General features: G+C 39.6%; 43 non-coding genes across 43 annotated transcripts; all 43 read right to left on the bottom strand.

The window, feature by feature from the left end:
* Positions 1-310: 310 nt before the first annotated feature.
* Trnaw-cca (transfer RNA tryptophan (anticodon CCA)) lies at positions 311-382 on the bottom strand. Its single transcript has one exon. It is a non-coding gene; the product is annotated as a tRNA-Trp (tRNA).
* A 247-nt stretch (positions 383-629) lies between these two features.
* Positions 630-701, bottom strand: Trnaw-cca (transfer RNA tryptophan (anticodon CCA)). The gene has a single exon. It is a non-coding gene; the product is annotated as a tRNA-Trp (tRNA).
* A 1,517-nt stretch (positions 702-2,218) lies between these two features.
* Trnaw-cca (transfer RNA tryptophan (anticodon CCA)) lies at positions 2,219-2,290 on the bottom strand. The gene has a single exon. It is a non-coding gene; the product is annotated as a tRNA-Trp (tRNA).
* Positions 2,291-2,537: 247 nt separating this feature from the next.
* Trnaw-cca (transfer RNA tryptophan (anticodon CCA)) lies at positions 2,538-2,609 on the bottom strand. The gene has a single exon. It is a non-coding gene; the product is annotated as a tRNA-Trp (tRNA).
* A 1,517-nt stretch (positions 2,610-4,126) lies between these two features.
* Trnaw-cca (transfer RNA tryptophan (anticodon CCA)) lies at positions 4,127-4,198 on the bottom strand. Its single transcript has one exon. It is a non-coding gene; the product is annotated as a tRNA-Trp (tRNA).
* A 247-nt stretch (positions 4,199-4,445) lies between these two features.
* On the bottom strand, positions 4,446-4,517 carry Trnaw-cca (transfer RNA tryptophan (anticodon CCA)). The gene has a single exon. It is a non-coding gene; the product is annotated as a tRNA-Trp (tRNA).
* Positions 4,518-5,080: 563 nt separating this feature from the next.
* Trnaw-cca (transfer RNA tryptophan (anticodon CCA)) lies at positions 5,081-5,152 on the bottom strand. Its single transcript has one exon. It is a non-coding gene; the product is annotated as a tRNA-Trp (tRNA).
* Positions 5,153-5,399: 247 nt separating this feature from the next.
* Positions 5,400-5,471, bottom strand: Trnaw-cca (transfer RNA tryptophan (anticodon CCA)). Its single transcript has one exon. It is a non-coding gene; the product is annotated as a tRNA-Trp (tRNA).
* Positions 5,472-6,034: 563 nt separating this feature from the next.
* On the bottom strand, positions 6,035-6,106 carry Trnaw-cca (transfer RNA tryptophan (anticodon CCA)). The gene has a single exon. It is a non-coding gene; the product is annotated as a tRNA-Trp (tRNA).
* Positions 6,107-6,672: 566 nt separating this feature from the next.
* On the bottom strand, positions 6,673-6,744 carry Trnaw-cca (transfer RNA tryptophan (anticodon CCA)). The gene has a single exon. It is a non-coding gene; the product is annotated as a tRNA-Trp (tRNA).
* Positions 6,745-6,991: 247 nt separating this feature from the next.
* Positions 6,992-7,063, bottom strand: Trnaw-cca (transfer RNA tryptophan (anticodon CCA)). The gene has a single exon. It is a non-coding gene; the product is annotated as a tRNA-Trp (tRNA).
* Positions 7,064-7,629: 566 nt separating this feature from the next.
* On the bottom strand, positions 7,630-7,701 carry Trnaw-cca (transfer RNA tryptophan (anticodon CCA)). The gene has a single exon. It is a non-coding gene; the product is annotated as a tRNA-Trp (tRNA).
* A 247-nt stretch (positions 7,702-7,948) lies between these two features.
* Trnaw-cca (transfer RNA tryptophan (anticodon CCA)) lies at positions 7,949-8,020 on the bottom strand. Its single transcript has one exon. It is a non-coding gene; the product is annotated as a tRNA-Trp (tRNA).
* Positions 8,021-9,540: 1,520 nt separating this feature from the next.
* Trnaw-cca (transfer RNA tryptophan (anticodon CCA)) lies at positions 9,541-9,612 on the bottom strand. Its single transcript has one exon. It is a non-coding gene; the product is annotated as a tRNA-Trp (tRNA).
* Positions 9,613-9,859: 247 nt separating this feature from the next.
* On the bottom strand, positions 9,860-9,931 carry Trnaw-cca (transfer RNA tryptophan (anticodon CCA)). Its single transcript has one exon. It is a non-coding gene; the product is annotated as a tRNA-Trp (tRNA).
* A 247-nt stretch (positions 9,932-10,178) lies between these two features.
* Positions 10,179-10,250, bottom strand: Trnaw-cca (transfer RNA tryptophan (anticodon CCA)). Its single transcript has one exon. It is a non-coding gene; the product is annotated as a tRNA-Trp (tRNA).
* An 882-nt stretch (positions 10,251-11,132) lies between these two features.
* On the bottom strand, positions 11,133-11,204 carry Trnaw-cca (transfer RNA tryptophan (anticodon CCA)). The gene has a single exon. It is a non-coding gene; the product is annotated as a tRNA-Trp (tRNA).
* Positions 11,205-11,451: 247 nt separating this feature from the next.
* Trnaw-cca (transfer RNA tryptophan (anticodon CCA)) lies at positions 11,452-11,523 on the bottom strand. The gene has a single exon. It is a non-coding gene; the product is annotated as a tRNA-Trp (tRNA).
* A 247-nt stretch (positions 11,524-11,770) lies between these two features.
* Positions 11,771-11,842, bottom strand: Trnaw-cca (transfer RNA tryptophan (anticodon CCA)). The gene has a single exon. It is a non-coding gene; the product is annotated as a tRNA-Trp (tRNA).
* Positions 11,843-12,727: 885 nt separating this feature from the next.
* On the bottom strand, positions 12,728-12,799 carry Trnaw-cca (transfer RNA tryptophan (anticodon CCA)). Its single transcript has one exon. It is a non-coding gene; the product is annotated as a tRNA-Trp (tRNA).
* A 247-nt stretch (positions 12,800-13,046) lies between these two features.
* On the bottom strand, positions 13,047-13,118 carry Trnaw-cca (transfer RNA tryptophan (anticodon CCA)). The gene has a single exon. It is a non-coding gene; the product is annotated as a tRNA-Trp (tRNA).
* Positions 13,119-13,684: 566 nt separating this feature from the next.
* Positions 13,685-13,756, bottom strand: Trnaw-cca (transfer RNA tryptophan (anticodon CCA)). Its single transcript has one exon. It is a non-coding gene; the product is annotated as a tRNA-Trp (tRNA).
* A 563-nt stretch (positions 13,757-14,319) lies between these two features.
* On the bottom strand, positions 14,320-14,391 carry Trnaw-cca (transfer RNA tryptophan (anticodon CCA)). The gene has a single exon. It is a non-coding gene; the product is annotated as a tRNA-Trp (tRNA).
* Positions 14,392-14,638: 247 nt separating this feature from the next.
* Trnaw-cca (transfer RNA tryptophan (anticodon CCA)) lies at positions 14,639-14,710 on the bottom strand. Its single transcript has one exon. It is a non-coding gene; the product is annotated as a tRNA-Trp (tRNA).
* A 563-nt stretch (positions 14,711-15,273) lies between these two features.
* Trnaw-cca (transfer RNA tryptophan (anticodon CCA)) lies at positions 15,274-15,345 on the bottom strand. The gene has a single exon. It is a non-coding gene; the product is annotated as a tRNA-Trp (tRNA).
* Positions 15,346-15,592: 247 nt separating this feature from the next.
* Trnaw-cca (transfer RNA tryptophan (anticodon CCA)) lies at positions 15,593-15,664 on the bottom strand. Its single transcript has one exon. It is a non-coding gene; the product is annotated as a tRNA-Trp (tRNA).
* Positions 15,665-16,227: 563 nt separating this feature from the next.
* Trnaw-cca (transfer RNA tryptophan (anticodon CCA)) lies at positions 16,228-16,299 on the bottom strand. The gene has a single exon. It is a non-coding gene; the product is annotated as a tRNA-Trp (tRNA).
* Positions 16,300-16,546: 247 nt separating this feature from the next.
* Positions 16,547-16,618, bottom strand: Trnaw-cca (transfer RNA tryptophan (anticodon CCA)). The gene has a single exon. It is a non-coding gene; the product is annotated as a tRNA-Trp (tRNA).
* Positions 16,619-17,181: 563 nt separating this feature from the next.
* On the bottom strand, positions 17,182-17,253 carry Trnaw-cca (transfer RNA tryptophan (anticodon CCA)). Its single transcript has one exon. It is a non-coding gene; the product is annotated as a tRNA-Trp (tRNA).
* A 247-nt stretch (positions 17,254-17,500) lies between these two features.
* Trnaw-cca (transfer RNA tryptophan (anticodon CCA)) lies at positions 17,501-17,572 on the bottom strand. The gene has a single exon. It is a non-coding gene; the product is annotated as a tRNA-Trp (tRNA).
* A 247-nt stretch (positions 17,573-17,819) lies between these two features.
* Trnaw-cca (transfer RNA tryptophan (anticodon CCA)) lies at positions 17,820-17,891 on the bottom strand. The gene has a single exon. It is a non-coding gene; the product is annotated as a tRNA-Trp (tRNA).
* Positions 17,892-18,454: 563 nt separating this feature from the next.
* Positions 18,455-18,526, bottom strand: Trnaw-cca (transfer RNA tryptophan (anticodon CCA)). Its single transcript has one exon. It is a non-coding gene; the product is annotated as a tRNA-Trp (tRNA).
* A 563-nt stretch (positions 18,527-19,089) lies between these two features.
* On the bottom strand, positions 19,090-19,161 carry Trnaw-cca (transfer RNA tryptophan (anticodon CCA)). The gene has a single exon. It is a non-coding gene; the product is annotated as a tRNA-Trp (tRNA).
* A 247-nt stretch (positions 19,162-19,408) lies between these two features.
* On the bottom strand, positions 19,409-19,480 carry Trnaw-cca (transfer RNA tryptophan (anticodon CCA)). Its single transcript has one exon. It is a non-coding gene; the product is annotated as a tRNA-Trp (tRNA).
* A 563-nt stretch (positions 19,481-20,043) lies between these two features.
* On the bottom strand, positions 20,044-20,115 carry Trnaw-cca (transfer RNA tryptophan (anticodon CCA)). Its single transcript has one exon. It is a non-coding gene; the product is annotated as a tRNA-Trp (tRNA).
* Positions 20,116-20,362: 247 nt separating this feature from the next.
* Positions 20,363-20,434, bottom strand: Trnaw-cca (transfer RNA tryptophan (anticodon CCA)). Its single transcript has one exon. It is a non-coding gene; the product is annotated as a tRNA-Trp (tRNA).
* Positions 20,435-20,681: 247 nt separating this feature from the next.
* Trnaw-cca (transfer RNA tryptophan (anticodon CCA)) lies at positions 20,682-20,753 on the bottom strand. The gene has a single exon. It is a non-coding gene; the product is annotated as a tRNA-Trp (tRNA).
* Positions 20,754-21,316: 563 nt separating this feature from the next.
* Positions 21,317-21,388, bottom strand: Trnaw-cca (transfer RNA tryptophan (anticodon CCA)). The gene has a single exon. It is a non-coding gene; the product is annotated as a tRNA-Trp (tRNA).
* Positions 21,389-21,951: 563 nt separating this feature from the next.
* On the bottom strand, positions 21,952-22,023 carry Trnaw-cca (transfer RNA tryptophan (anticodon CCA)). The gene has a single exon. It is a non-coding gene; the product is annotated as a tRNA-Trp (tRNA).
* Positions 22,024-22,270: 247 nt separating this feature from the next.
* Positions 22,271-22,342, bottom strand: Trnaw-cca (transfer RNA tryptophan (anticodon CCA)). Its single transcript has one exon. It is a non-coding gene; the product is annotated as a tRNA-Trp (tRNA).
* Positions 22,343-22,589: 247 nt separating this feature from the next.
* On the bottom strand, positions 22,590-22,661 carry Trnaw-cca (transfer RNA tryptophan (anticodon CCA)). The gene has a single exon. It is a non-coding gene; the product is annotated as a tRNA-Trp (tRNA).
* Positions 22,662-23,224: 563 nt separating this feature from the next.
* On the bottom strand, positions 23,225-23,296 carry Trnaw-cca (transfer RNA tryptophan (anticodon CCA)). The gene has a single exon. It is a non-coding gene; the product is annotated as a tRNA-Trp (tRNA).
* A 247-nt stretch (positions 23,297-23,543) lies between these two features.
* Trnaw-cca (transfer RNA tryptophan (anticodon CCA)) lies at positions 23,544-23,615 on the bottom strand. Its single transcript has one exon. It is a non-coding gene; the product is annotated as a tRNA-Trp (tRNA).
* Between the last annotated feature and the right edge of the window lie 149 nt (positions 23,616-23,764).

Raw genomic sequence — 23,764 nt, 5'->3', positions numbered from 1 at the left:
CGATGTGATTTGAACACGCAACCTTCTGATCTGGAGTCAGACGCACTACCGTTGCGCCACAGGGCCGTCTCTTGAAGTACTGCACAGTAATGTACTTTATGTACAAACATCGTCTCCATGCTCTACATCAGCTTCATTTATAACACAACATTTTTCTGCTTTTCTCTCATGTCTTCCTATTCTTACATCGACTTTCCAATTGTAATAAGATATCATTAAATACAGAGAGAAATACGATGACAACCTGTAAACACACGCCTCTTCTTAAATACAATTTTCATTTACTGCTCAAAATAGCAAAACTTGAACGTGACCCCGACGTGATTTGAACACGCAACCTTCTGATCTGGAGTCAGACGCGCTACCGTTGCGCCACAGGGCCATCTGATAAGCCAATGCACTATAATGCACTTTAAGTACAACTATCTGCTCCATGCTCTACATCGGCTTTACTTTGCTATACTTTATGCATTTTCTACTCATATCCTAATCTTCTGACTTCCATTTTCAAATTGTAGCTATATATCATTCATTACAGACAGAACTACGATGACAACGCGACACCACACACTACTCTTTCTACACATACATGTTTTTCATAATTTAAGCAAAACAGCAAAACTTTGATGTGACCCCGACGTGATTTGAACACGCAACCTTCTGATCTGGAGTCAGACGCGCTACCGTTGCGCCACAGGGCCATCTGATAAGCCAATGCACTATAATGCACTTTAAGTACAATTATCTGCTCCATGCTCTACATCGGCTTTACTTTGCTATACTTTATGCATTTTCTACTCATATCCTAATCTTCTGACTTCCATTTTCAAATTGTAGCTATATATCATTCATTACAGACAGAACTACGATGACAACGCGACGCCACACACTACTCTTTCTACACATACATGTTTTTCATAATTTAAGCAAAACAGCAAAACTTTGATGTGACCCCGACGTGATTTGAACACGCAACCTTCTGATCTGGAGTCAGACGCACTACCGTTGCGCCACAGGGCCGTCTCTTGAAGTACTGCACAGTAATGTACTTTATGTACAAACATCGTCTCCATGCTCTACATCAGCTTCATTTATAACACAACATTTTTCTGCTTTTCTCTCATGTCTTCCTATTCTTACATCGACTTTCCAATTGTAATAAGATATCATTAAATACAGAGAGAAATACGATGACAACCTGTAAACACACGCCTCTTCTTAAATACAATTTTCATTTACTGCTCAAAATAGCAAAACTTGAACGTGACCCCGACGTGATTTGAACACGCAACCTTCTGATCTGGAGTCAGACGCACTACCGTTGCGCCACAGGGCCATCTGATAAGCCAATGCACTATAATGCACTTTAAGTACAATTATCTGCTCCATGCTCTACATCGGCTTTACTTTGCTATACTTTATGCATTTTCTACTCATATCCTAATCTTCTGACTTCCATTTTCAAATTGTAGCTATATATCATTCATTACAGACAGAACTACGATGACAACGCGACACCACACACTACTCTTTCTACACATACATGTTTTTCATAATTTAAGCAAAACAGCAAAACTTTGATGTGACCCCGACGTGATTTGAACACGCAACCTTCTGATCTGGAGTCAGACGCACTACCGTTGCGCCACAGGGCCATCTGATAAGCCAATGCACTATAATGCACTTTAAGTACAATTATCTGCTCCATGCTCTACATCGGCTTTACTTTGCTATACTTTATGCATTTTCTACTCATATCCTAATCTTCTGACTTCCATTTTCAAATTGTAGCTATATATCATTCATTACAGACAGAACTACGATGACAACGCGACGCCACACACTACTCTTTCTACACATACATGTTTTTCATAATTTAAGCAAAACAGCAAAACTTTGATGTGACCCCGATGTGATTTGAACACGCAACCTTCTGATCTGGAGTCAGACGCACTACCGTTGCGCCACAGGGCCGTCTCTTGAAGTACTGCACAGTAATGTACTTTATGTACAAACATCGTCTCCATGCTCTACATCAGCTTCATTTATAACACAACATTTTTCTGCTTTTCTCTCATGTCTTCCTATTCTTACATCGACTTTCCAATTGTAATAAGATATCATTAAATACAGAGAGAAATACGATGACAACCTGTAAACACACGCCTCTTCTTAAATACAATTTTCATTTACTGCTCAAAATAGCAAAACTTGAACGTGACCCCGACGTGATTTGAACACGCAACCTTCTGATCTGGAGTCAGACGCGCTACCGTTGCGCCACAGGGCCATCTGATAAGCCAATGCACTATAATGCACTTTAAGTACAATTATCTGCTCCATGCTCTACATCGGCTTTACTTTGCTATACTTTATGCATTTTCTACTCATATCCTAATCTTCTGACTTCCATTTTCAAATTGTAGCTATATATCATTCATTACAGACAGAACTACGATGACAACGCGACACCACACACTACTCTTTCTACACATACATGTTTTTCATAATTTAAGCAAAACAGCAAAACTTTGATGTGACCCCGACGTGATTTGAACACGCAACCTTCTGATCTGGAGTCAGACGCGCTACCGTTGCGCCACAGGGCCATCTGATAAGCCAATGCACTATAATGCACTTTAAGTACAATTATCTGCTCCATGCTCTACATCGGCTTTACTTTGCTATACTTTATGCATTTTCTACTCATATCCTAATCTTCTGACTTCCATTTTCAAATTGTAGCTATATATCATTCATTACAGACAGAACTACGATGACAACGCGACGCCACACACTACTCTTTCTACACATACATGTTTTTCATAATTTAAGCAAAACAGCAAAACTTTGATGTGACCCCGACGTGATTTGAACACGCAACCTTCTGATCTGGAGTCAGACGCACTACCGTTGCGCCACAGGGCCGTCTCTTGAAGTACTGCACAGTAATGTACTTTATGTACAAACATCGTCTCCATGCTCTACATCAGCTTCATTTATAACACAACATTTTTCTGCTTTTCTCTCATGTCTTCCTATTCTTACATCGACTTTCCAATTGTAATAAGATATCATTAAATACAGAGAGAAATACGATGACAACCTGTAAACACACGCCTCTTCTTAAATACAATTTTCATTTACTGCTCAAAATAGCAAAACTTGAACGTGACCCCGACGTGATTTGAACACGCAACCTTCTGATCTGGAGTCAGACGCACTACCGTTGCGCCACAGGGCCATCTGATAAGCCAATGCACTATAATGCACTTTAAGTACAATTATCTGCTCCATGCTCTACATCGGCTTTACTTTGCTATACTTTATGCATTTTCTACTCATATCCTAATCTTCTGACTTCCATTTTCAAATTGTAGCTATATATCATTCATTACAGACAGAACTACGATGACAACGCGACACCACACACTACTCTTTCTACACATACATGTTTTTCATAATTTAAGCAAAACAGCAAAACTTTGATGTGACCCCGACGTGATTTGAACACGCAACCTTCTGATCTGGAGTCAGACGCACTACCGTTGCGCCACAGGGCCATCTGATAAGCCAATGCACTATAATGCACTTTAAGTACAATTATCTGCTCCATGCTCTACATCGGCTTTACTTTGCTATACTTTATGCATTTTCTACTCATATCCTAATCTTCTGACTTCCATTTTCAAATTGTAGCTATATATCATTCATTACAGACAGAACTACGATGACAACGCGACGCCACACACTACTCTTTCTACACATACATGTTTTTCATAATTTAAGCAAAACAGCAAAACTTTGATGTGACCCCGATGTGATTTGAACACGCAACCTTCTGATCTGGAGTCAGACGCACTACCGTTGCGCCACAGGGCCGTCTCTTGAAGTACTGCACAGTAATGTACTTTATGTACAAACATCGTCTCCATGCTCTACATCAGCTTCATTTATAACACAACATTTTTCTGCTTTTCTCTCATGTCTTCCTATTCTTACATCGACTTTCCAATTGTAATAAGATATCATTAAATACAGAGAGAAATACGATGACAACCTGTAAACACACGCCTCTTCTTAAATACAATTTTCATTTACTGCTCAAAATAGCAAAACTTGAACGTGACCCCGACGTGATTTGAACACGCAACCTTCTGATCTGGAGTCAGACGCGCTACCGTTGCGCCACAGGGCCATCTGATAAGCCAATGCACTATAATGCACTTTAAGTACAATTATCTGCTCCATGCTCTACATCGGCTTTACTTTGCTATACTTTATGCATTTTCTACTCATATCCTAATCTTCTGACTTCCATTTTCAAATTGTAGCTATATATCATTCATTACAGACAGAACTACGATGACAACGCGACACCACACACTACTCTTTCTACACATACATGTTTTTCATAATTTAAGCAAAACAGCAAAACTTTGATGTGACCCCGACGTGATTTGAACACGCAACCTTCTGATCTGGAGTCAGACGCGCTACCGTTGCGCCACAGGGCCATCTGATAAGCCAATGCACTATAATGCACTTTAAGTACAATTATCTGCTCCATGCTCTACATCGGCTTTACTTTGCTATACTTTATGCATTTTCTACTCATATCCTAATCTTCTGACTTCCATTTTCAAATTGTAGCTATATATCATTCATTACAGACAGAACTACGATGACAACGCGACGCCACACACTACTCTTTCTACACATACATGTTTTTCATAATTTAAGCAAAACAGCAAAACTTTGATGTGACCCCGATGTGATTTGAACACGCAACCTTCTGATCTGGAGTCAGACGCACTACCGTTGCGCCACAGGGCCGTCTCTTGAAGTACTGCACAGTAATGTACTTTATGTACAAACATCGTCTCCATGCTCTACATCAGCTTCATTTATAACACAACATTTTTCTGCTTTTCTCTCATGTCTTCCTATTCTTACATCGACTTTCCAATTGTAATAAGATATCATTAAATACAGAGAGAAATACGATGACAACCTGTAAACACACGCCTCTTCTTAAATACAATTTTCATTTACTGCTCAAAATAGCAAAACTTGAACGTGACCCCGACGTGATTTGAACACGCAACCTTCTGATCTGGAGTCAGACGCGCTACCGTTGCGCCACAGGGCCATCTGATAAGCCAATGCACTATAATGCACTTTAAGTACAATTATCTGCTCCATGCTCTACATCGGCTTTACTTTGCTATACTTTATGCATTTTCTACTCATATCCTAATCTTCTGACTTCCATTTTCAAATTGTAGCTATATATCATTCATTACAGACAGAACTACGATGACAACGCGACACCACACACTACTCTTTCTACACATACATGTTTTTCATAATTTAAGCAAAACAGCAAAACTTTGATGTGACCCCGACGTGATTTGAACACGCAACCTTCTGATCTGGAGTCAGACGCGCTACCGTTGCGCCACAGGGCCATCTGATAAGCCAATGCACTATAATGCACTTTAAGTACAATTATCTGCTCCATGCTCTACATCGGCTTTACTTTGCTATACTTTATGCATTTTCTACTCATATCCTAATCTTCTGACTTCCATTTTCAAATTGTAGCTATATATCATTCATTACAGACAGAACTACGATGACAACGCGACGCCACACACTACTCTTTCTACACATACATGTTTTTCATAATTTAAGCAAAACAGCAAAACTTTGATGTGACCCCGATGTGATTTGAACACGCAACCTTCTGATCTGGAGTCAGACGCACTACCGTTGCGCCACAGGGCCGTCTCTTGAAGTACTGCACAGTAATGTACTTTATGTACAAACATCGTCTCCATGCTCTACATCAGCTTCATTTATAACACAACATTTTTCTGCTTTTCTCTCATGTCTTCCTATTCTTACATCGACTTTCCAATTGTAATAAGATATCATTAAATACAGAGAGAAATACGATGACAACCTGTAAACACACGCCTCTTCTTAAATACAATTTTCATTTACTGCTCAAAATAGCAAAACTTGAACGTGACCCCGACGTGATTTGAACACGCAACCTTCTGATCTGGAGTCAGACGCGCTACCGTTGCGCCACAGGGCCATCTGATAAGCCAATGCACTATAATGCACTTTAAGTACAATTATCTGCTCCATGCTCTACATCGGCTTTACTTTGCTATACTTTATGCATTTTCTACCCATATCCTAATCTTCTGACTTCCATTTTCAAATTGTAGCTATATATCATTCATTACAGACAGAACTACGATGACAACGCGACACCACACACTACTCTTTCTACACATACATGTTTTTCATAATTTAAGCAAAACAGCAAAACTTTGATGTGACCCCGACGTGATTTGAACACGCAACCTTCTGATCTGGAGTCAGACGCGCTACAGTTGCGCCACAGGGCCATCTGATAAGCCAATGCACTATAATGCACTTTAAGTACAATTATCTGCTCCATGCTCTACATCGGCTTTACTTTGCTATACTTTATGCATTTTCTACTCATATCCTAATCTTCTGACTTCCATTTTCAAATTGTAGCTATACATCATTCATTACAGACAGAACTGCGATGACAACGCGACACCACACACTACTCTTTCTACACATACATGTTTTTCATAATTTAAGCAAAACAGCAAAACTTTGATGTGACCCCGACGTGATTTGAACACGCAACCTTCTGATCTGGAGTCAGACGCGCTACCGTTGCGCCACAGGGCCATCTGATAAGCCAATGCACTATAATGCACTTTAAGTACAATTATCTGCTCCATGCTCTACATCGGCTTTACTTTGTTATACTTTATGCATTTTCTACTCATATCCTAATCTTCTGACTTCCATTTTCAAATTGTAGCTATATATCATTCATTACAGACAGAACTACGATGACAACGCGACACCACACACTACTCTTTCTACACATACATGTTTTTCATAATTTAAGCAAAACAGCAAAACTTTGATGTGACCCCGACGTGATTTGAACACGCAACCTTCTGATCTGGAGTCAGACGCGCTACCGTTGCGCCACAGGGCCATCTGATAAGCCAATGCACTATAATGCACTTTAAGTACAATTATCTGCTCCATGCTCTACATCGGCTTTACTTTGCTATACTTTATGCATTTTCTACTCATATCCTAATCTTCTGACTTCCATTTTCAAATTGTAGCTATATATCATTCATTACAGACAGAACTACGATGACAACGCGACACCACACACTACTCTTTCTACACATACATGTTTTTCATAATTTAAGCAAAACAGCAAAACTTTGATGTGACCCCGACGTGATTTGAACAGGCAACCTTCTGATCTGGAGTCAGACGCGCTACCGTTGCGCCACAGGGCCATCTGATAAGCCAATGCACTATAATGCACTTTAAGTACAATTATCTGCTCCATGCTCTACATCGGCTTTACTTTGCTATACTTTATGCATTTTCTACTCATATCCTAATCTTCTGACTTCCATTTTCAAATTGTAGCTATATATCATTCATTACAGACAGAACTACGATGACAACGCGACACCACACACTACTCTTTCTACACATACATGTTTTTCATAATTTAAGCAAAACAGCAAAACTTTGATGTGACCCCGACGTGATTTGAACACGCAACCTTCTGATCTGGAGTCAGACGCGCTACCGTTGCGCCACAGGGCCATCTGATAAGCCAATGCACTATAATGCACTTTAAGTACAATTATCTGCTCCATGCTCTACATCGGCTTTACTTTGCTATACTTTATGCATTTTCTACTCATATCCTAATCTTCTGACTTCCATTTTCAAATTGTAGCTATATATCATTCATTACAGACAGAACTACGATGACAACGCGACACCACACACTACTCTTTCTACACATACATGTTTTTCATAATTTAAGCAAAACAGCAAAACTTTGATGTGACCCCGACGTGATTTGAACACGCAACCTTCTGATCTGGAGTCAGACGCGCTACCGTTGCGCCACAGGGCCATCTGATAAGCCAATGCACTATAATGCACTTTAAGTACAATTATCTGCTCCATGCTCTACATCGGCTTTACTTTGTTATACTTTATGCATTTTCTACTCATATCCTAATCTTCTGACTTCCATTTTCAAATTGTAGCTATATATCATTCATTACAGACAGAACTACGATGACAACGCGACACCACACACTACTCTTTCTACACATACATGTTTTTCATAATTTAAGCAAAACAGCAAAACTTTGATGTGACCCCGACGTGATTTGAACACGCAACCTTCTGATCTGGAGTCAAACGCGCTACCGTTGCGCCACAGGGCCATCTGATAAGCCAATGCACTATAATGCACTTTAAGTACAATTATCTGCTCCATGCTCTACATCGGCTTTACTTTGCTATACTTTATGCATTTTCTACTCATATCCTAATCTTCTGACTTCCATTTTCAAATTGTAGCTATATATCATTCATTACAGACAGAACTACGATGACAACGCGACACCACACACTACTCTTTCTACACATACATGTTTTTCATAATTTAAGCAAAACAGCAAAACTTTGATGTGACCCCGACCTGATTTGAACAGACAACCTTCTGATCTGGAGTCAGACGCGCTACCGTTGCGCCACAGGGCCATCTGATAAGCCAATGCACTATAATGCACTTTAAGTACAATTATCTGCTCCATGCTCTACATCGGCTTTACTTTGCTATACTTTATGCATTTTCTACTCATATCCTAATCTTCTGACTTCCATTTTCAAATTGTAGCTATATATCATTCATTACAGACAGAACTACGATGACAACGCGACACCACACACTACTCTTTCTACACATACATGTTTTTCATAATTTAAGCAAAACAGCAAAACTTTGATGTGACCCCGACGTGATTTGAACACGCAACCTTCTGATCTGGAGTCAGACGCGCTACAGTTGCGCCACAGGGCCATCTGATAAGCCAATGCACTATAATGCACTTTAAGTACAATTATCTGCTCCATGCTCTACATCGGCTTTACTTTGCTATACTTTATGCATTTTCTACTCATATCCTAATCTTCTGACTTCCATTTTCAAATTGTAGCTATATATCATTCATTACAGACAGAACTACGATGACAACGCGACACCACACACTACTCTTTCTACACATACATGTTTTTCATAATTTAAGCAAAACAGCAAAACTTTGATGTGACCCCGACGTGATTTGAACACGCAACCTTCTGATCTGGAGTCAGACGCACTACCGTTGCGCCACGGGGCCGTCTCTTGAAGTACTGCACAGTAATGTACTTTATGTACAAACATCGTCTCCATGCTCTACATCAGCTTCATTTATAACACAACATTTTTCTGCTTTTCTCTCATGTCTTCCTATTCTTACATCGACTTTCCAATTGTAATAAGATATCATTAAATACAGAGAGAAATACGATGACAACCTGTAAACACACGCCTCTTCTTAAATACAATTTTCATTTACTGCTCAAAATAGCAAAACTTGAACGTGACCCCGACGTGATTTGAACACGCAACCTTCTGATCTGGAGTCAGACGCGCTACCGTTGCGCCACAGGGCCATCTGATAAGCCAATGCACTATAATGCACTTTAAGTACAATTATCTGCTCCATGCTCTACATCGGCTTTACTTTGCTATACTTTATCCATTTTCTACTCATATCCTAATCTTCTGACTTCCATTTTCAAATTGTAGCTATATATCATTCATTACAGACAGAACTACGATGACAACGCGACACCACACACTACTCTTTCTACACATACATGTTTTTCATAATTTAAGCAAAACAGCAAAACTTTGATGTGACCCCGACGTGATTTGAACACGCAACCTTCTGATCTGGAGTCAGACGCGCTACCGTTGCGCCACAGGGCCATCTGATAAGCCAATGCACTATAATGCACTTTAAGTACAATTATCTGCTCCATGCTCTACATCGGCTTTACTTTGCTATACTTTATGCATTTTCTACTCATATCCTAATCTTCTGACTTCCATTTTCAAATTGTAGCTATATATCATTCATTACAGACAGAACTACGATGACAACGCGACACCACACACTACTCTTTCTACACATACATGTTTTTCATAATTTAAGCAAAACAGCAAAACTTTGATGTGACCCCGACGTGATTTGAACACGCAACCTTCTGATCTGGAGTCAGACGCGCTACCGTTGCGCCACAGGGCCATCTGATAAGCCAATGCACTATAATGCACTTTAAGTACAATTATCTGCTCCATGCTCTACATCGGCTTTACTTTGTTATACTTTATGCATTTTCTACTCATATCCTAATCTTCTGACTTCCATTTTCAAATTGTAGCTATATATCATTCATTACAGACAGAACTACGATGACAACGCGACACCACACACTACTCTTTCTACACATACATGTTTTTCATAATTTAAGCAAAACAGCAAAACTTTGATGTGACCCCGACGTGATTTGAACACGCAACCTTCTGATCTGGAGTCAGACGCGCTACAGTTGCGCCACAGGGCCATCTGATAAGCCAATGCACTATAATGCACTTTAAGTACAATTATCTGCTCCATGCTCTACATCGGCTTTACTTTGCTATACTTTATGCATTTTCTACTCATATCCTAATCTTCTGACTTCCATTTTCAAATTGTAGCTATATATCATTCATTACAGACAGAACTACGATGACAACGCGACACCACACACTACTCTTTCTACACATACATGTTTTTCATAATTTAAGCAAAACAGCAAAACTTTGATGTGACCCCGACGTGATTTGAACACGCAACCTTCTGATCTGGAGTCAGACGCACTACCGTTGCGCCACGGGGCCGTCTCTTGAAGTACTGCACAGTAATGTACTTTATGTACAAACATCGTCTCCATGCTCTACATCAGCTTCATTTATAACACAACATTTTTCTGCTTTTCTCTCATGTCTTCCTATTCTTACATCGACTTTCCAATTGTAATAAGATATCATTAAATACAGAGAGAAATACGATGACAACCTGTAAACACACGCCTCTTCTTAAATACAATTTTCATTTACTGCTCAAAATAGCAAAACTTGAACGTGACCCCGACGTGATTTGAACACGCAACCTTCTGATCTGGAGTCAGACGCGCTACCGTTGCGCCACAGGGCCATCTGATAAGCCAATGCACTATAATGCACTTTAAGTACAATTATCTGCTCCATGCTCTACATCGGCTTTACTTTGCTATACTTTATCCATTTTCTACTCATATCCTAATCTTCTGACTTCCATTTTCAAATTGTAGCTATATATCATTCATTACAGACAGAACTACGATGACAACGCGACACCACACACTACTCTTTCTACACATACATGTTTTTCATAATTTAAGCAAAACAGCAAAACTTTGATGTGACCCCGACGTGATTTGAACACGCAACCTTCTGATCTGGAGTCAGACGCGCTACCGTTGCGCCACAGGGCCATCTGATAAGCCAATGCACTATAATGCACTTTAAGTACAATTATCTGCTCCATGCTCTACATCGGCTTTACTTTGCTATACTTTATGCATTTTCTACTCATATCCTAATCTTCTGACTTCCATTTTCAAATTGTAGCTATATATCATTCATTACAGACAGAACTACGATGACAACGCGACACCACACACTACTCTTTCTACACATACATGTTTTTCATAATTTAAGCAAAACAGCAAAACTTTGATGTGACCCCGACGTGATTTGAACACGCAACCTTCTGATCTGGAGTCAGACGCGCTACCGTTGCGCCACAGGGCCATCTGATAAGCCAATGCACTATAATGCACTTTAAGTACAATTATCTGCTCCATGCTCTACATCGGCTTTACTTTGTTATACTTTATGCATTTTCTACTCATATCCTAATCTTCTGACTTCCATTTTCAAATTGTAGCTATATATCATTCATTACAGACAGAACTACGATGACAACGCGACACCACACACTACTCTTTCTACACATACATGTTTTTCATAATTTAAGCAAAACAGCAAAACTTTGATGTGACCCCGACCTGATTTGAACACGCAACCTTCTGATCTGGAGTCAGACGCGCTACCGTTGCGCCACAGGGCCATCTGATAAGCCAATGCACTATAATGCACTTTAAGTACAATTATCTGCTCCATGCTCTACATCGGCTTTACTTTGCTATACTTTATGCATTTTCTACTCATATCCTAATCTTCTGACTTCCATTTTCAAATTGTAGCTATATATCATTCATTACAGACAGAACTACGATGACAACGCGACACCACACACTACTCTTTCTACACATACATGTTTTTCATAATTTAAGCAAAACAGCAAAACTTTGATGTGACCCCGACGTGATTTGAACAGGCAACCTTCTGATCTGGAGTCAGACGCGCTACCGTTGCGCCACAGGGCCATCTGATAAGCCAATGCACTATAATGCACTTTAAGTACAATTATCTGCTCCATGCTCTACATCGGCTTTACTTTGCTATACTTTATGCATTTTCTACTCATATCCTAATCTTCTGACTTCCATTTTCAAATTGTAGCTATATATCATTCATTACAGACAGAACTACGATGACAACGCGACACCACACACTACTCTTTCTACACATACATGTTTTTCATAATTTAAGCAAAACAGCAAAACTTTGATGTGACCCCGACGTGATTTGAACACGCAACCTTCTGATCTGGAGTCAGACGCGCTACCGTTGCGCCACAGGGCCATCTGATAAGCCAATGCACTGTAATGCACTTTAAGTACAATTATCTGCTCCATGCTCTACATTGGCTTTACTTTGCTATACTTTATGCATTTTCTACTCATATCCTAATCTTCTGACTTCCATTTTCAAATTGTAGCTATATATCATTCATTACAGACAGAACTACGATGACAACGCGACACCACACACTACTCTTTCTACACATACATGTTTTTCATAATTTAAGCAAAACAGCAAAACTTTGATGTGACCCCGACGTGATTTGAACACGCAACCTTCTGATCTGGAGTCAGACGCGCTACCGTTGCGCCACAGGGCCATCTGATAAGCCAATGCACTATAATGCACTTTAAGTACAATTATCTGCTCCATACTCTACATCGGCTTTACTTTGTTATACTTTATGCATTTTCTACTCATATCCTAATCTTCTGACTTCCATTTTCAAATTGTAGCTATATATCATTCATTACAGACAGAACTACGATGACAACGCGACACCACACACTACTCTTTCTACACATACATGTTTTTCATAATTTAAGCAAAACAGCAAAACTTTGATGTGACCCCGACCTGATTTGAACACGCAACCTTCTGATCTGGAGTCAGACGCGCTATCGTTGCGCCACAGGGCCATCTGATAAGCCAATGCACTATAATGCACTTTAAGTACAATTATCTGCTCCATGCTCTACATCGGCTTTACTTTGCTATACTTTATGCATTTTCTACTCATATCCTAATCTTCTGACTTCCATTTTCAAATTGTAGCTATATATCATTCATTACAGACAGAACTACGATGACAACGCGACACCACACACTACTCTTTCTACACATACATGTTTTTCATAATTTAAGCAAAACAGCAAAACTTTGATGTGACCCCGACGTGATTTGAACACGCAACCTTCTGATCTGGAGTCAGACGCGCTACCGTTGCGCCACAGGGCCATCTGATAAGCCAATGCACTGTAATGCACTTTAAGTACAATTATCTGCTCCATGCTCTACATTGGCTTTACTTTGCTATACTTTATGCATTTTCTACTCATATCCTAATCTTCTGACTTCCATTTTCAAATTGTAGCTATATATCATTCATTACAGACAGAACTACGATGACAACGCGACACCACACACTACTCTTTCTACACATACATGTTTTTCATAATTTAAGCAAAACAGCAAAACTTTGATGTGACCCCGATGTGATTTGAACACGCAACCTTCTGATCTGGAGTCAGACGCACTACCGTTGCGCCACAGGGCCGTCTCTTGAAGTACTGCACAGTAATGTACTTTATGTACAAACATCGTCTCCATGCTCTACATCAGCTTCATTTATAACACAACATTTTTCTGCTTTTCTCTCATGTCTTCCTATTCTTACATCCACTTTCCAATTGTAATAAGATATCATTAAATACAGAGAGAAATACGATGACAACCTGTAAACACACGCCTCTTCTTAAATACAATTTTCATTTACTGCTCAAAATAGCAAAACTTGAACGTGACCCCGACGTGATTTGAACACGCAACCTTCTGATCTGGAGTCAGACGCGCTACCGTTGCGCCACAGGGCCATCTGATAAGCCAATGCACTATAATGCACTTTAAGTACAATTATCTGCTCCATGCTCTACATTGGCTTTACTTTGTTATACTTTATGCATTTTCTACTCATATCCTAATCTTCTGACTTCCATTTTCAAATTGTAGCTATATATCATTCATTACAGACAGAACTACGATGACAACGCGACACCACACACTACTCTTTCTACACATACATGTTTTTCATAATTTAAGCAAAACAGCAAAACTTTGATGTGACCCCGACGTGATTTGAACACGCAACCTTCTGATCTGGAGTCAGACGCGCTACCGTTGCGCCACAGGGCCATCTGATAAGCCAATGCACTATAATGCACTTTAAGTACAATTATCTGCTCCATGCTCTACATCGGCTTTACTTTGCTATACTTTATGCATTTTCTACTCATATCCTAATCTTCTGACTTCCATTTTCAAATTGTAGCTATATATCATTCATTACAGACAGAACTACGATGACAACGCGACACCACACACTACTCTTTCTACACATACATGTTTTTCATAATTTAAGCAAAACAGCAAAACTTTGATGTGACCCCGACCTGATTTGAACACGCTACCTTCTGATCTGGAGTCAGACGCACTACCGTTGCGCCACAGGGCTGTCTCTTGAAGTACTGCACAGTAATGTACTTTATGTACAAACATCGTCTCCATGCTCTACATCAGCTTCATTTATAACACAACATTTTTCTGCTTTTCTCTCATGTCTTCCTATTCTTACATCGACTTTCCAATTGTAATAAGATATCATTAAATACAGAGAGAAATACGATGACAACCTGTAAACACACGCCTCTTCTTAAATACAATTTTCATTTACTGCTCAAAATAGCAAAACTTGAACGTGACCCCGACGTGATTTGAACACGCAACCTTCTGATCTGGAGTCAGACGCGCTACCGTTGCGCCACAGGGCCATCTGATAAGCCAATGCACTATAATGCACTTTAAGTACAATTATCTGCTCCATGCTCTACATCGGCTTTACTTTGCTATACTTTATGCATTTTCTACTCATATCCTAATCTTCTGACTTCCATTTTCAAATTGTAGCTATATATCATTCATTACAGACAGAACTACGATGACAACGCGACACCACACACTACTCTTTCTACACATACATGTTTTTCATAATTTAAGCAAAACAGCAAAACTTTGATGTGACCCCGACGTGATTTGAACACGCAACCTTCTGATCTGGAGTCAGACGCGCTACCGTTGCGCCACAGGGCCATCTGATAAGCCAATGCACTGTAATGCACTTTAAGTACAATTATCTGCTCCATGCTCTACATTGGCTTTACTTTGCTATACTTTATGCATTTTCTACTCATATCCTAATCTTCTGACTTCCATTTTCAAATTGTAGCTATATATCATTCATTACAGACAGAACTACGATGACAACGCGACACCACACACTACTCTTTCTACACATACATGTTTTTCATAATTTAAGCAAAACAGCAAAACTTTGATGTGACCCCGATGTGATTTGAACACGCAACCTTCTGATCTGGAGTCAGACGCACTACCGTTGCGCCACAGGGCCGTCTCTTGAAGTACTGCACAGTAATGTACTTTATGTACAAACATCGTCTCCATGCTCTACATCAGCTTCATTTATAACACAACATTTTTCTGCTTTTCTCTCATGTCTTCCTATTCTTACATCCACTTTCCAATTGTAATAAGATATCATTAAATACAGAGAGAAATACGATGACAACCTGTAAACACACGCCTCTTCTTAAATACAATTTTCATTTACTGCTCAAAATAGCAAAACTTGAACGTGACCCCGACGTGATTTGAACACGCAACCTTCTGATCTGGAGTCAGACGCGCTACCGTTGCGCCACAGGGCCATCTGATAAGCCAATGCACTATAATGCACTTTAAGTACAATTATCTGCTCCATGCTCTACATTGGCTTTACTTTGTTATACTTTATGCATTTTCTACTCATATCCTAATCTTCTGACTTCCATTTTCAAATTGTAGCTATATATCATTCATTACAGACAGAACTACGATGACAACGCGACACCACACACTACTCTTTCTACACATACATGTTTTTCATAATTTAAGCAAAACAGCAAAACTTTGATGTGACCCCGACGTGATTTGAACACGCAACCTTCTGATCTGGAGTCAGACGCGCTACCGTTGCGCCACAGGGCCATCTGATAAGCCAATGCACTATAATGCACTTTAAGTACAATTATCTGCTCCATGCTCTACATCGGCTTTACTTTGCTATACTTTATGCATTTTCTACTCATATCCTAATCTTCTGACTTCCATTTTCAAATTGTAGCTATATATCATTCATTACAGACAGAACTACGATGACAACGCGACACCACACACTACTCTTTCTACACATACATGTTTTTCATAATTTAAGCAAAACAGCAAAACTTTGATGTGACCCCGACCTGATTTGAACACGCTACCTTCTGATCTGGAGTCAGACGCACTACCGTTGCGCCACAGGGCTGTCTCTTGAAGTACTGCACAGTAATGTACTTTATGTACAAACATCGTCTCCATGCTCTACATCAGCTTCATTTATAACACAACATTTTTCTGCTTTTCTCTCATGTCTTCCTATTCTTACATCGACTTTCCAATTGTAATAAGATATCATTAAATACAGAGAGAAATACGATGACAACCTGTAAACACACGCCTCTTCTTAAATACAATTTTCATTTACTGCTCAAAATAGCAAAACTTGAACGTGACCCCGACGTGATTTGAACACGCAACCTTCTGATCTGGAGTCAGACGCGCTACCGTTGCGCCACAGGGCCATCTGATAAGCCAATGCACTATAATGCACTTTAAGTACAATTATCTGCTCCATGCTCTACATCGGCTTTACTTTGCTATACTTTATGCATTTTCTACTCATATCCTAATCTTCTGACTTCCATTTTCAAATTGTAGCTATATATCATTCATTACAGACAGAACTACGATGACAACGCGACACCACACACTACTCTTTCTACACATACATGTTTTTCATAATTTAAGCAAAACAGCAAAACTTTGATGTGACCCCGACGTGATTTGAACACGCAACCTTCTGATCTGGAGTCAGACGCGCTACCGTTGCGCCACAGGGCCATCTGATAAGCCAATGCACTATAATGCACTTTAAGTACAATTATCTGCTCCATGCTCTACATCGGCTTTACTTTGCTATACTTTATGCATTTTCTACTCATATCCTAATCTTCTGACTTCCATTTTCAAATTGTAGCTATATATCATTCATTACAGACAGAACTACGATGACAACGCGACACCACACACTACTCTTTCTACACATACATGTTTTTCATAATTTAAGCAAAACAGCAAAACTTTGATGTGACCCCGACGTGATTTGAACACGCAACCTTCTGATCTGGAGTCAGACGCGCTACCGTTGCGCCACAGGGCCATCTGATAAGCCAATGCACTGTAATGCACTTTAAGTACAATTATCTGCTCCATGCTCTACATTGGCTTTACTTTGCTATACTTTATGCATTTTCTACTCATATCCTAATCTTCTGACTTCCATTTTCAAATTGTAGCTATATATCATTCATTACAGACAGAACTACGATGACAACGCGACACCACACACTACTCTTTCTACACATACATGTTTTTCATAATTTAAGCAAAACAGCAAAACTTTGATGTGACCCCGATGTGATTTGAACACGCAACCTTCTGATCTGGAGTCAGACGCACTACCGTTGCGCCACAGGGCCGTCTCTTGAAGTACTGCACAGTAATGTACTTTATGTACAAACATCGTCTCCATGCTCTACATCAGCTTCATTTATAACACAACATTTTTCTGCTTTTCTCTCATGTCTTCCTATTCTTACATCCACTTTCCAATTGTAATAAGATATCATTAAATACAGAGAGAAATACGATGACAACCTGTAAACACACGCCTCTTCTTAAATACAATTTTCATTTACTGCTCAAAATAGCAAAACTTGAACGTGACCCCGACGTGATTTGAACACGCAACCTTCTGATCTGGAGTCAGACGCGCTACCGTTGCGCCACAGGGCCATCTGATAAGCCAATGCACTATAATGCACTTTAAGTACAATTATCTGCTCCATGCTCTACATCGGCTTTACTTTGCTATACTTTATGCATTTTCTACTCATATCCTAATCTTCTGACTTCCATTTTCAAATTGTAGCTATATATCATTCATTACAGACAGAACTACGATGACAACGCGACACCACACACTACTCTTTCTACACATACATGTTTTTCATAATTTAAGCAAAACAGCAAAACTTTGATGTGACCCCGACCTGATTTGAACACGCTACCTTCTGATCTGGAGTCAGACGCACTACCGTTGCGCCACAGGGCTGTCTCTTGAAGTACTGCACAGTAATGTACTTTATGTACAAACATCGTCTCCATGCTCTACATCAGCTTCATTTATAACACAACATTTTTCTGCTTTTCTCTCATGTCTTCCTATTCTTACATCCACTTTCCAATTGTAATAAGATATCATTAAATACAGAGAGAAATACGATGACAACCTGTAAACACACGCCTCTTCTTAAATACAATTTTCATTTACTGCTCAAAATAGCAAAACTTGAACGTGACCCCGACGTGATTTGAACACGCAACCTTCTGATCTGGAGTCAGACGCGCTACCGTTGCGCCACAGGGCCATCTGATAAGCCAATGCACTATAATGCACTTTAAGTACAATTATCTGCTCCATGCTCTACATCGGCTTTACTTTGCTATACTTTATGCATTTTCTACTCATATCCTAATCTTCTGACTTCCATTTTCAAATTGTAGCTATATATCATTCATTACAGACAGAACTACGATGACAACGCGACACCACACACTACTCTTTCTACACATACATGTTTTTCATAATTTAAGCAAAACAGCAAAACTTTGATGTGACCCCGACGTGATTTGAACACGCAACCTTCTGATCTGGAGTCAGACGCGCTACCGTTGCGCCACAGGGCCATCTGATAAGCCAATGCACTGTAATGCACTTTAAGTACAATTATCTGCTCCATGCTCTACATTGGCTTTACTTTGCTATACTTTATGCATTTTCTACTCATATCCTAATCTTCTGACTTCCATTTTCAAATTGTAGCTATATATCATTCATTACAGACAGAACTACGATGACAACGCGACACCACACACTACTCTTTCTACACATACATGTTTTTCATAATTGAAGCAAAACAGCAAAACTTTGATGTGACCCCGATGTGATTTGAACACGCAACCTTCTGATCTGGAGTCAGACGCACTACCGTTGCGCCACAGGGCCGTCTCTTGAAGTACTGCACAGTAATGTACTTTATGTACAAACATCGTCTCCATGCTCTACATCAGCTTCATTTATAACACAACATTTTTCTGCTTTTCTCTCATGTCTTCCTATTCTTACATCCACTTTCCAATTGTAATAAGATATCATTAAATACAGAGAGAAATACGATGACAACCTGTAAACACACGCCTCTTCTTAAATACAATTTTCATTTACTGCTCAAAATAGCAAAACTTGAACGTGACCCCGACGTGATTTGAACACGCAACCTTCTGATCTGGAGTCAGACGCGCTACCGTTGCGCCACAGGGCCATCTGATAAGCCAATGCACTATAATGCACTTTAAGTACAATTATCTGCTCCATGCTCTACATTGGCTTTACTTTGTTATACTTTATGCATTTTCTACTCATATCCTAATCTTCTGACTTCCATTTTCAAATTGTAGCTATATATCATTCATTACAGACAGAACTACGATGACAACGCGACACCACACACTACTCTTTCTACACATACATGTTTTTCATAATTGAAGCAAAACAGCAAAACTTTGATGTGACCCCGACGTGATTTGAACACGCAACCTTCTGATCTGGAGTCAGACGCGCTACCGTTGCGCCACAGGGCCATCTGATAAGCCAATGCACTATAATGCACTTTAAGTACAATTATCTGCTCCATGCTCTACATTGGCTTTACTTTGTTATACTTTATGCATTTTCTACTCATATCCTAATCTTCTGACTTCCATTTTCAAATTGTAGCTATATATCATTCATTACAGACAGAACTACGATGACAACGCGACACCACACACTACTCTTTCTACACATACATGTTTTTCATAATTTAAGCAAAACAGCAAAACTTTGATGTGACCCCGACGTGATTTGAACACGCAACCTTCTGATCTGGAGTCAGACGCGCTACCGTTGCGCCACAGGGCCATCTGATAAGCCAATGCACTATAATGCACTTTAAGTACAATTATCTGCTCCATGCTCTACATCGGCTTTACTTTGCTATACTTTATGCATTTTCTACTCATATCCTAATCTTCTGACTTCCATTTTCAAATTGTAGCTATATATCATTCATTACAGACAGAACTACGATGACAACGCGACACCACACACTACTCTTTCTACACATACATGTTTTTCATAATTTAAGCAAAACAGCAAAACTTTGATGTGACCCCGACCTGATTTGAACACGCTACCTTCTGATCTGGAGTCAGACGCACTACCGTTGCGCCACAGGGCTGTCTCTTGAAGTACTGCACAGTAATGTACTTTATGTACAAACATCGTCTCCATGCTCTACATCAGCTTCATTTATAACACAACATTTTTCTGCTTTTCTCTCATGTCTTCCTATTCTTACATCGACTTTCCAATTGTAATAAGATATCATTAAATACAGAGAGAAATACGATGACAACCTGTAAACACACGCCTCTTCTTAAATACAATTTTCATTTACTGCTCAAAATAGCAAAACTTGAACGTGACCCCGACGTGATTTGAACACGCAACCTTCTGATCTGGAGTCAGACGCGCTACCGTTGCGCCACAGGGCCATCTGATAAGCCAATGCACTATAATGCACTTTAAGTACAATTATCTGCTCCATGCTCTACATCGGCTTTACTTTGCTATACTTTATGCATTTTCTACTCATATCCTAATCTTCTGACTTCCATTTTCAAATTGTAGCTATATATCATTCATTACAGACAGAACTACGATGACAACGCGACACCACACACTACTCTTTCTACACATACATGTTTTTCATAATTTAAGCAAAACAGCAAAACTTTGATGTGACCCCGATGTGATTTGAACACGCAACCTTCTGATCTGGAGTCAGACGCACTACCGTTGCGCCACAGGGCCGTCTCTTGAAGTACTGCACAGTAATGTACTTTATGTACAAACATCGTCTCCATGCTCTACATCAGCTTCATTTATAACACAACATTTTTCTGCTTTTCTCTCATGTCTTCCTATTCTTACATCCACTTTCCAATTGTAATAAGATATCATTAAATACAGAGAGAAATACGATGACAACCTGTAAACACACGCCTCTTCTTAAATACAATTTTCATTTACTGCTCAAAATAGCAAAACTTGAACGTGACCCCGACGTGATTTGAACACGCAACCTTCTGATCTGGAGTCAGACGCGCTACCGTTGCGCCACAGGGCCATCTGATAAGCCAATGCACTATAATGCACTTTAAGTACAATTATCTGCTCCATGCTCTACATTGGCTTTACTTTGTTATACTTTATGCATTTTCTACTCATATCCTAATCTTCTGACTTCCATTTTCAAATTGTAGCTATATATCATTCATTACAGACAGAACTACGATGACAACGCGACACCACACACTACTCTTTCTACACATACATGTTTTTCATAATTGAAGCAAAACAGCAAAACTTTGATGTGACCCCGACGTGATTTGAACACGCAACCTTCTGATCTGGAGTCAGACGCGCTACCGTTGCGCCACAGGGCCATCTGATAAGCCAATGCACTATAATGCACTTTAAGTACAATTATCTGCTCCATGCTCTACATTGGCTTTACTTTGTTATACTTTATGCATTTTCTACTCATATCCTAATCTTCTGACTTCCATTTTCAAATTGTAGCTATATATCATTCATTACAGACAGAACTACGATGACAACGCGACACCACACACTACTCTTTCTACACATACATGTTTTTCATAATTTAAGCAAAACAGCAAAACTTTGATGTGACCCCGACGTGATTTGAACACGCAACCTTCTGATCTGGAGTCAGACGCGCTACCGTTGCGCCACAGGGCCATCTGATAAGCCAATGCACTATAATGCACTTTAAGTACAATTATCTGCTCCATGCTCTACATCGGCTTTACTTTGCTATACTTTATGCATTTTCTACTCATATCCTAATCTTCTGACTTCCATTTTCAAATTGTAGCTATATATCATTCATTACAGACAGAACTACGATGACAACGCGACACCACACACTACTCTTTCTACACATACATGTTTTTCATAATTTAAGCAAAACAGCAAAACTTTGATGTGACCCCGACCTGATTTGAACACGCTACCTTCTGATCTGGAGTCAGACGCACTACCGTTGCGCCACAGGGCTGTCTCTTGAAGTACTGCACAGTAATGTACTTTATGTATAAACATCGTCTCCATGCTCTACATCAGCTTCATTTATAACACAACATTTTTCTGCTTTTCTCTCATGTCTTCCTATTCTTACATCGACTTTCCAATTGTAATAAGATATCATTAAATACAGAGAGAAATACGATGACAACCTGTAAACACACGCCTCTTCTTAAATACAATTTTCATTTACTGCTCAAAATAGCAAAACTTGAACGTGACCCCGACGTGATTTGAACACGCAACCTTCTGATCTGGAGTCAGACGCGCTACCGTTGCGCCACAGGGCCATCTGATAAGCCAATGCACTATAATGCACTTTAAGTACAATTATCTGCTCCATGCTCTACATCGGCTTTACTTTGCTATACTTTATGCATTTTCTACTCATATCCTAATCTTCTGACTTCCATTTTCAAATTGTAGCTATATATCATTCATTACAGACAGAACTACGATGACAACGCGACACCACACACTACTCTTTCTACACATACATGTTTTTCATAATTTAAGCAAAACAGCAAAACTTTGATGTGACCCCGACGTGATTTGAACACGCAACCTTCTGATCTGGAGTCAGACGCGCTACCGTTGCGCCACAGGGCCATCTGATAAGCCAAAGCACTATAATGCACTTTAAGTACAATTATCTGCTCCATGCTCTACATCGGCTTTACTTTGCTATACTTTATGCATTTTCTACTCATATCCTAATCTTCTGACTTCCATTTTCAAATTGTAGCTATATATCATTC

The sequence above is a fragment of the Haliotis asinina genome, chromosome 2 (assembly GCF_037392515.1).
Source record: "Haliotis asinina isolate JCU_RB_2024 chromosome 2, JCU_Hal_asi_v2, whole genome shotgun sequence".
NCBI classification, from domain to species: Eukaryota; Metazoa; Mollusca; class Gastropoda; order Lepetellida; family Haliotidae; genus Haliotis; species Haliotis asinina.
Note: the sequence above shows the minus strand (reverse complement) of the source record. Positions and strands in the feature narration are given on the sequence as shown.